The following is a 6,968-nucleotide window of genomic DNA, read 5'->3' on the forward strand; positions in this document are numbered from 1 at the left end:
ATGTACAGTACCTTGTACAGAGAGAAGGAAGACGACAAATCCACTCGCTGCTGCTGCTAAACTCATGGCTGCTCCTCACGTCTCTGTTAAATCACAGCAGATCACACACATGAGAAATACTGTGTGTGTGTCAGAAAGTCAGAATACACATTTCTATATTACAAAATGAGGATGTGGTCTGTGAAGACAGTGTGTGTGTGCTGTGGCTGGACACGTTGCACTAAATAGATATGAAGGTGTTTAACCAGGCCTGGCTTCCTTCCTCTTTACTTCAGTAACCTACACGATCACACGAATGACCATGTGGAAATGGAGAAATGAATCTTCCAGCTGTTGTGGAGAGGATGCATTAGCTTCTTAAAATGCAGTTTGTGCACGTGACAATAGAGGGCCCAACCTGCCAGCCCTCACTGACACCTCACAGAGCTCTGACCATAGCACACAACCCCTGCAGGCCTCTCAAACCACGCTTCATCCTCCTCCCCTCTGATACAGACAACTACTCTGCAAGAGGAGTTTTCACTTTAAATAACCTGAGCTCAATATTATGCTGCGTTGTTGTGATGTTCTTATATGTGTCAGCTGTTCTGCGTGTTTGATGGCATAGACTGTGATGTCATTTTTTTTCCCTACAGAGTAGAATAAAGAATTAATTGAATCTAATAAACTTAAGAAGCTTGCTTTTGTGCTCTTTCTGACTCTTGACCCATCCACACTGTAAACCCCAGTCCACCCATGACACAAAATTTTGAAGTACAGTCTACACAAATGCCATGGATTGTCAAAATGACATAAAAACTTAATGCTGACTTGTCACTTGTCACTTGTCACTCATCCTTTGTGAACTTGACACACTTTTGAGTTAATTTGACTGAAATTTAAAAATCTGATTTTACCTTATTTGTTTAAGGCCAATAAACAACACTGTCTTTGTGCACTTAATATACTGTGGCGTGTTGGGGCTAAACGGGTGGAGTTTCCCAGCATGCCATGAGACAGTGTGTTTAAGGCCGTAAGCCAAAGAAAATTGTGTTTAAATGTGTCCTTAAAGGCTCTCTAAGTCTTCCTAAGCTTGAAAAGTTTTTGTCACATACAGCAAACATCTCCTCACGATCCGCTAGCTACATGTCCTCTGAATATGCTGTGAAAAAGTGCGGTCTCTGTAGGCAGCCCAGGCTCCGCAAATGGCAACAAAAACATTGTGGTCCAGGCTGCACCAACCAGCCAGCGCAAGACCAGCGAAAACAAGCACACACACATGAACGCAGTGCCCACGTCTCACAGTCTCACGCAAATGCGCACACGTGAACGTGGTGCCCAGAGAGGCAGTTAGAGCTGCGGGCTACAATGAGGCTAAAAGGCGAGCTAGCTCTGTTGTGTTTGATAACATTGTTGAACGTAAACAGAAGTGAAGTGTTTTTGTTGCCATTTGCGGAGCCTGGGCTGCCTACACAGACTGCACTTTTTCACAGCATATTCAGAGGACATGTAGCTAGCGGATCGTGAGGAGATGTTTGCTGTATGTGACAAAAACCTTTCAAGCTTAGGAAGACTTAGAGAGCCTTTAATCAGTCACGGTACCCATTACACAGTGATTATCGTTTATGTATTTCACAGTGCTTCTAATAGGTCACAGTTAATGTTGTGGTAAAACACATTTTGCCCCACGAGTTAGGTCATATACACAGTTAGTGACATCCCACCTGTGTGATAAGTGTGGTGCCAAACACAAAGCTGAGCTTGGATGAGACAAAGACCATTTCTTAGATCAGAATTCAGCTATTTTCCCTTAACTTATGTGATGGGGTGCTTCTTTAATTAAGGGATTTAGTGCCAGTAAATGCATCCCCAGGCCTGCCTTGTCCCCCAACCACACCCCTAGTTAATGTCAGACTATAAAAGGCCCTTGGTGGCTGGGCTCATTCTTTAGGCTCCTGTTGTGGCTGGTTGTTAACAGATATATATAATTCTTTTTGTACACGCTCTTTTCTTTTGGTGAAGCGCAGTGCCACCTTGTTGGGAGGCTAGGCACCTATAGTGAGGTCCCCGCACTTAATGCATGCCAGTAAAGGCACCAGGACACGTGTGTAGATTCCACCAGATTGCTGTGAACATTGCTGTGTTGCATCTGAGGTGAATTTGTGGTGGCGCCTCTGGGCAGGCCTCAGTGTGGTCTGCTTCTCTACAAGTGGCCTCTGCTCACTTGACAATTGTGGTTTTAGATTTTGGATCAAGACTCTTTTAAGCTAATTACAAACAGTATTTTAATTCCCCCTTATTGGTATTTGTGTTGATTTGACTATGTATGCTTTTTTTCTTTTCTCCCAGCAGCTCCAGTCCCTGATATTTGCTCATATTTGATACACTCAACAAAACATTTGGTTTATTTTGACTTTAACGTCCCTGTCCTTGTTTCAGTAATGAGTCTGTGTGCCCTATTCCTAATTTTTGACTCAATTCAAGGCTCTTGAAAAAGAGTATCCTGGGTGGCGCTGTCGGTCCTCTCCCTACTTTTTCCACTTATTGCCTCCTTGTCACACTTGCAATTGAGAAATCTAACTTGCCACAATATATTTTATAGTTGAATTAAACATTAAAAACTGGTTGTAAAATGTGTACTCAGTGTTTTTTATGTTCATATTACATATAATTGAATACACAAACAACTACAAAAAGTTGTGTTAAACTGACATAATATTCCTGTCATGTGACACTTTTTTTTTCATCTCGTGTACACAAAAGTTTATTACACTGTTTCATAGATAGACAAATAAGTCAGAGTGGACAAACTGATTTAAATTTTATTTGCACTCAATACTCATAAATAAAAACTTTACTCTGAATAATAAACAGAAGAGAGTTCATTCAAAGCTGAAATCAAAAACTTCCCGTACACTATCGCCCTCTGCAGCAGTGAGAGGGAACTGCCATGATGTTTAAACTTCCATACATGCAATACATAGCAAAGTATTGAGTCTCCCTCTGGTTTGACTGCATCTGGGAAAAAAAAAACACATTAAGTTCTGGTGAGTTATTTCTCAGAAATGGAAGCAAGAAATTATAGACTCAGGAGACTCAAACCTGACTGACCTTCACACTCAGTGTTCCTGTTCCTCTGCGTCTTCTGTCTGTGCTGCAGTGACAGTGATCAAGGCTGAGACGCTGATATCAGGACCAGACTCCAACTGATGGAGAGAGACGACAAGATGAGAGTCAAAGGCCTCGTAAATGGAATTTGGATTTCATATTGAAATGTACTCAGACGTGTTTAAAGGACAAACTGTTTCCTTTTTATTGCTCTTTGCTACAAAGGACATACACAGTAAATGTGGTTGGGGTAAAAATACACATTATTTCTGTTTGTTTCTATTAATGAAGATGTTACTTGTCAAGGTATATAACAATATAGAGTATTGGGCGAGTTACTCTGAAAATTTACTACATTATATATTACCAGATACCTTCATTTAAAAGGTAAAGTTACTATAAAATATTACTGTGCAGAGTAATAATTTACTTATTACACTGCTTTTGCGTTACTTTAACCAATATGACCTCAGGAGAGCAAATAGGCTTTTTAAATGGATGAGGGTCACGTTGTTTCACAGCAGGTAATCAAAGCACAGAAGTTCCAGTTTATTACAGTTCATGTCAAATCCAGCGCTGCGCAGGTCTGACTCATGATTCATGTATTCACATGCAGTGGTTACCACTTTGTATTAAAATGAAAAAAAAATATGTAAAGCTATTAGACCTTTTTAAGTAAATGTCCTTGGAGGGTCAGGCAGAGGATCAAAATCTGATCATTATGAGATATGGATGCATATTTGAGTTTAGCACAACAAGCAGAATGGCGTGTGATCAAGTCACTGTGAGGGGAGCAAATAAAAACACCAGAGCTGCAGACCCACCAGAGACAGAGTTATGCATAAGAATGGGACTGTGCGCCAACGTTGCTCTGCAGTTGTAGGGGATGTGAATGGAAACACATCCAACACATACTAACATCACCCAGATGTGCCCATCACCAGGACTAGGAAAAACAAACTAGAGGCCTGCTCCTTACGGCGGCTGCTTTCAAGCAGACTTAGGACGCAAAAGCAGAACGAGACACACTATAGACATTATAGGTGTATTAATGGGAACACACTGAACATGATAACACAGTCCCTGATGTGCAGATCACCGGCACCCTTCTATAATGTAGCCTATAATGATATGACAACCAGAGGTGGGTAGTAACTAGTTACATTTACTCAGTTACATTTACTTGAGTAACTTTTTGGGTAAATTGTACTTTTCAGAGTAGTTTTAATGCAAAATACTTTTTAATTTTACTTGAGTTATATTGTTTTAAAGCAACAGTACTCTTACTTGAGTACAATATTTGGCTGCTCTACCCACCTGAGTACATAATTACATATATATATATATATATATATATATATATATACATATGTGTGTGTGTGTGTGTGTGTGTATATATATATATATATAAGAATATATTTGTGTTTCTTGTGCCTTGATTTATGTTATGTTTGTAAAGATTTAATTTATTTTTGTTTTAGTTAAAGGGGTATCATTTAAAATACATGAATTTGCAGATTATTATTTTTGATTGATTGATTACGTTCATCTTCTTATTTTACAAATAAATCAGACGTTACTCAACAGTTACTCAGTACTTGAGTAGTTTTTTAACCAAATACTCTTTTACTCAAGTAATTATTTGGATGACTACTTTTTACTTTTACTTGAGTAATATTGTTCTAAAGTATCAGTACTAGGCTACTCAGGCTACTCTACCCACCTCTGATCTCAACGTACAACTAACCCTCAGGGGATGTTTTTATTTTTTGCTGGAGCACTAGCAGAAGTGGAGCGGTGTGGATCAGTGTGGATGAATGAATATTAAAAACAATAAGCTGTTTATTTCAGGTAGTAAAACTGTATATGACATTGTAGATGTAATAATATTACCCGAAATCCTGTTGGTAACGTGTTATATTACTTTGTTACTGCTAAAAAGTAATGTATTACTGTAGTAACGTAGGTTCTGTCACTGTGTCCCAATCTCTCTCTCACCTCCAGAGTCTCTTTGGGTTCATTTGGTTCAGTGGTGGAGCTCAGAGTTTTCCTCTTCCTGAATCTAATCCAAGAACAAACAAACAAATACAAATTTTGATCAAACACTCCAATACTTTGAAATGAAACATTCAAAGTAAAAAATGGGTAATGATTAATTTTTATAGTTTCACCTCATCATCAGAGAAAAAAGAAGCAGTAGGGTCGGCATCACAGCCACCAGAGTCAGCCTGATGATATTCATGATTATAGTTGATTTGTCTAGAATTAGAGATGGACAGATGTGAGATATACTGTACTGTACCTTACTACAAGGGTTTGATTCATAAATCCGTTAATCAGCCAATACTTATTTTCATGTAGAAAATCTTAAAGTGTGTAACTGCATTTTAGACTTTGAAGGTGGTCTGATAAACGGATGTGTGACAGTTTGAGTCCCAAAGCTGTATGTTATGATCAGCAAAGCAAGGACTGTTTTAAGCAGTCACTTCTAAATTAGCTGTTTCACTCACATTTCACATTAATGATGATGTCATTAGACGTCCTCCTCCCCAGCTCGTTCTCGGCTCTGCAGTAATACTCTCCAGAGTCAGAGGACTGGATGGAGCTGAAGACGAGCTGTGGCTCTTTACCGAGAGGTTGAGGGTTTGCATTTGTCTTGTACCAGGTGTATTTAGCTGCTGGGTTAGCATCACTGCTACAGGTCAGAGTCACTGAACTGCCCTCCACTATCTCAGCAGAGGGACTCACTGACACAGAGGGAAGCTTTGGAGCATCTGGAGGAGAAATGAATGTGAACAACTGAAAAGATTAGAATATGTTTTGATGGACAGGTCACCAGACTATCACAGGGCTGACACGTAGAGACAGACAACCATTCACACTCACATTCACACTTATGGACAATTTAGAGTCACCAATTAACCTAAACTGAATGTCTTTTGAAAATCATGCCAAATGTTGACAGAAGCAGCCCAAATCTCATCTGCCAGCTCGTTGCTACTTTTTCCAGCCGAACATAGTCAGCAGCCACCCACCCAAAATGGCAACACTGATCATAAGTATCTGCATATTTCTTTTGTTAGTAATAGTTCAGCTTTTTGTTTAAATAACACTGCTGTTTCCACACTAAAATTTAGAAGACCCAGTGAGGTTTGGTCTGAGATTGTAAATGTGTTGTAATGTCAGAACGTATGTGTGTCTTTTTTATCCTGACACAGTGGATTAAACTTACACACTGGAGGAGAGGGGAACTCCTCGAGTCCCTTTATAGCACAGGAGATGGTGTGCCCTTCATAAGAAAATGCCTCCATCCCCGGGCTTTCCTCCCCATTCTGGAGCCAGACGTAGGAAAGACGACCAGCTGGACTGCAGCTGCTCTTACACTTCATCTCTGCCTCAGCATAAAACTGACAGCCTTTTTTTCTGGTCACCTGCACCTGGAGAGCTGGATATGAGAACAAGAAACAATATTATCACTGTGTCTAAAAAACAGATGATGGATGTACACATCATACACATCAACACAACAGTATTAATTCCTATAAGAGGTAGAGAGCATTTGTATCTGTTTATTTATGCAACAGTAATTACACAAACACATTGATCCTTATCCACATGTTGAGTGTTTTTAAATGTACCGTGTTGGTGTATTTACATCAGTCTGTGTTTACCTGTGACAGTCAGAGTTGTACCAGGTAAACTACTCCTCCATTCAAAGCTTGGTGTTGTGAATTTGAAGTGATACTCAGCTGAGTCGCTCTCTCTCAGGTCAGTGATTCTCAGGGTGGAGCGTCCTCTCTCTGTGTCAATGACCTGAACACGACCTGCAAACTGGAAGTCTTTACTAAGGTCCTCAGGCTGTGAGGGATTCTGCCACTGAT

At 39.9% G+C, this 6,968-nt stretch overlaps 1 long non-coding RNA gene across 1 annotated transcript; it reads right to left on the reverse strand.

Moving 5' to 3' along the window:
- Positions 1 to 2,899: 2,899 nt before the first annotated feature.
- Positions 2,900 to 5,346, reverse strand: LOC125885383 (uncharacterized). The gene is made up of 4 exons (XR_007448897.1): positions 5,259 to 5,346; positions 5,086 to 5,149; positions 3,091 to 3,185; positions 2,900 to 2,997 (listed from the first exon to the last, which is right to left on the reverse strand). It is a non-coding gene; the product is annotated as an uncharacterized LOC125885383 (long non-coding RNA).
- Between the last annotated feature and the right edge of the window lie 1,622 nt (positions 5,347 to 6,968).

Source organism: Epinephelus fuscoguttatus, linkage group LG3 (assembly GCF_011397635.1).
Source record: "Epinephelus fuscoguttatus linkage group LG3, E.fuscoguttatus.final_Chr_v1".
In the NCBI taxonomy this organism is placed as follows: domain Eukaryota; kingdom Metazoa; phylum Chordata; class Actinopteri; order Perciformes; family Serranidae; genus Epinephelus; species Epinephelus fuscoguttatus.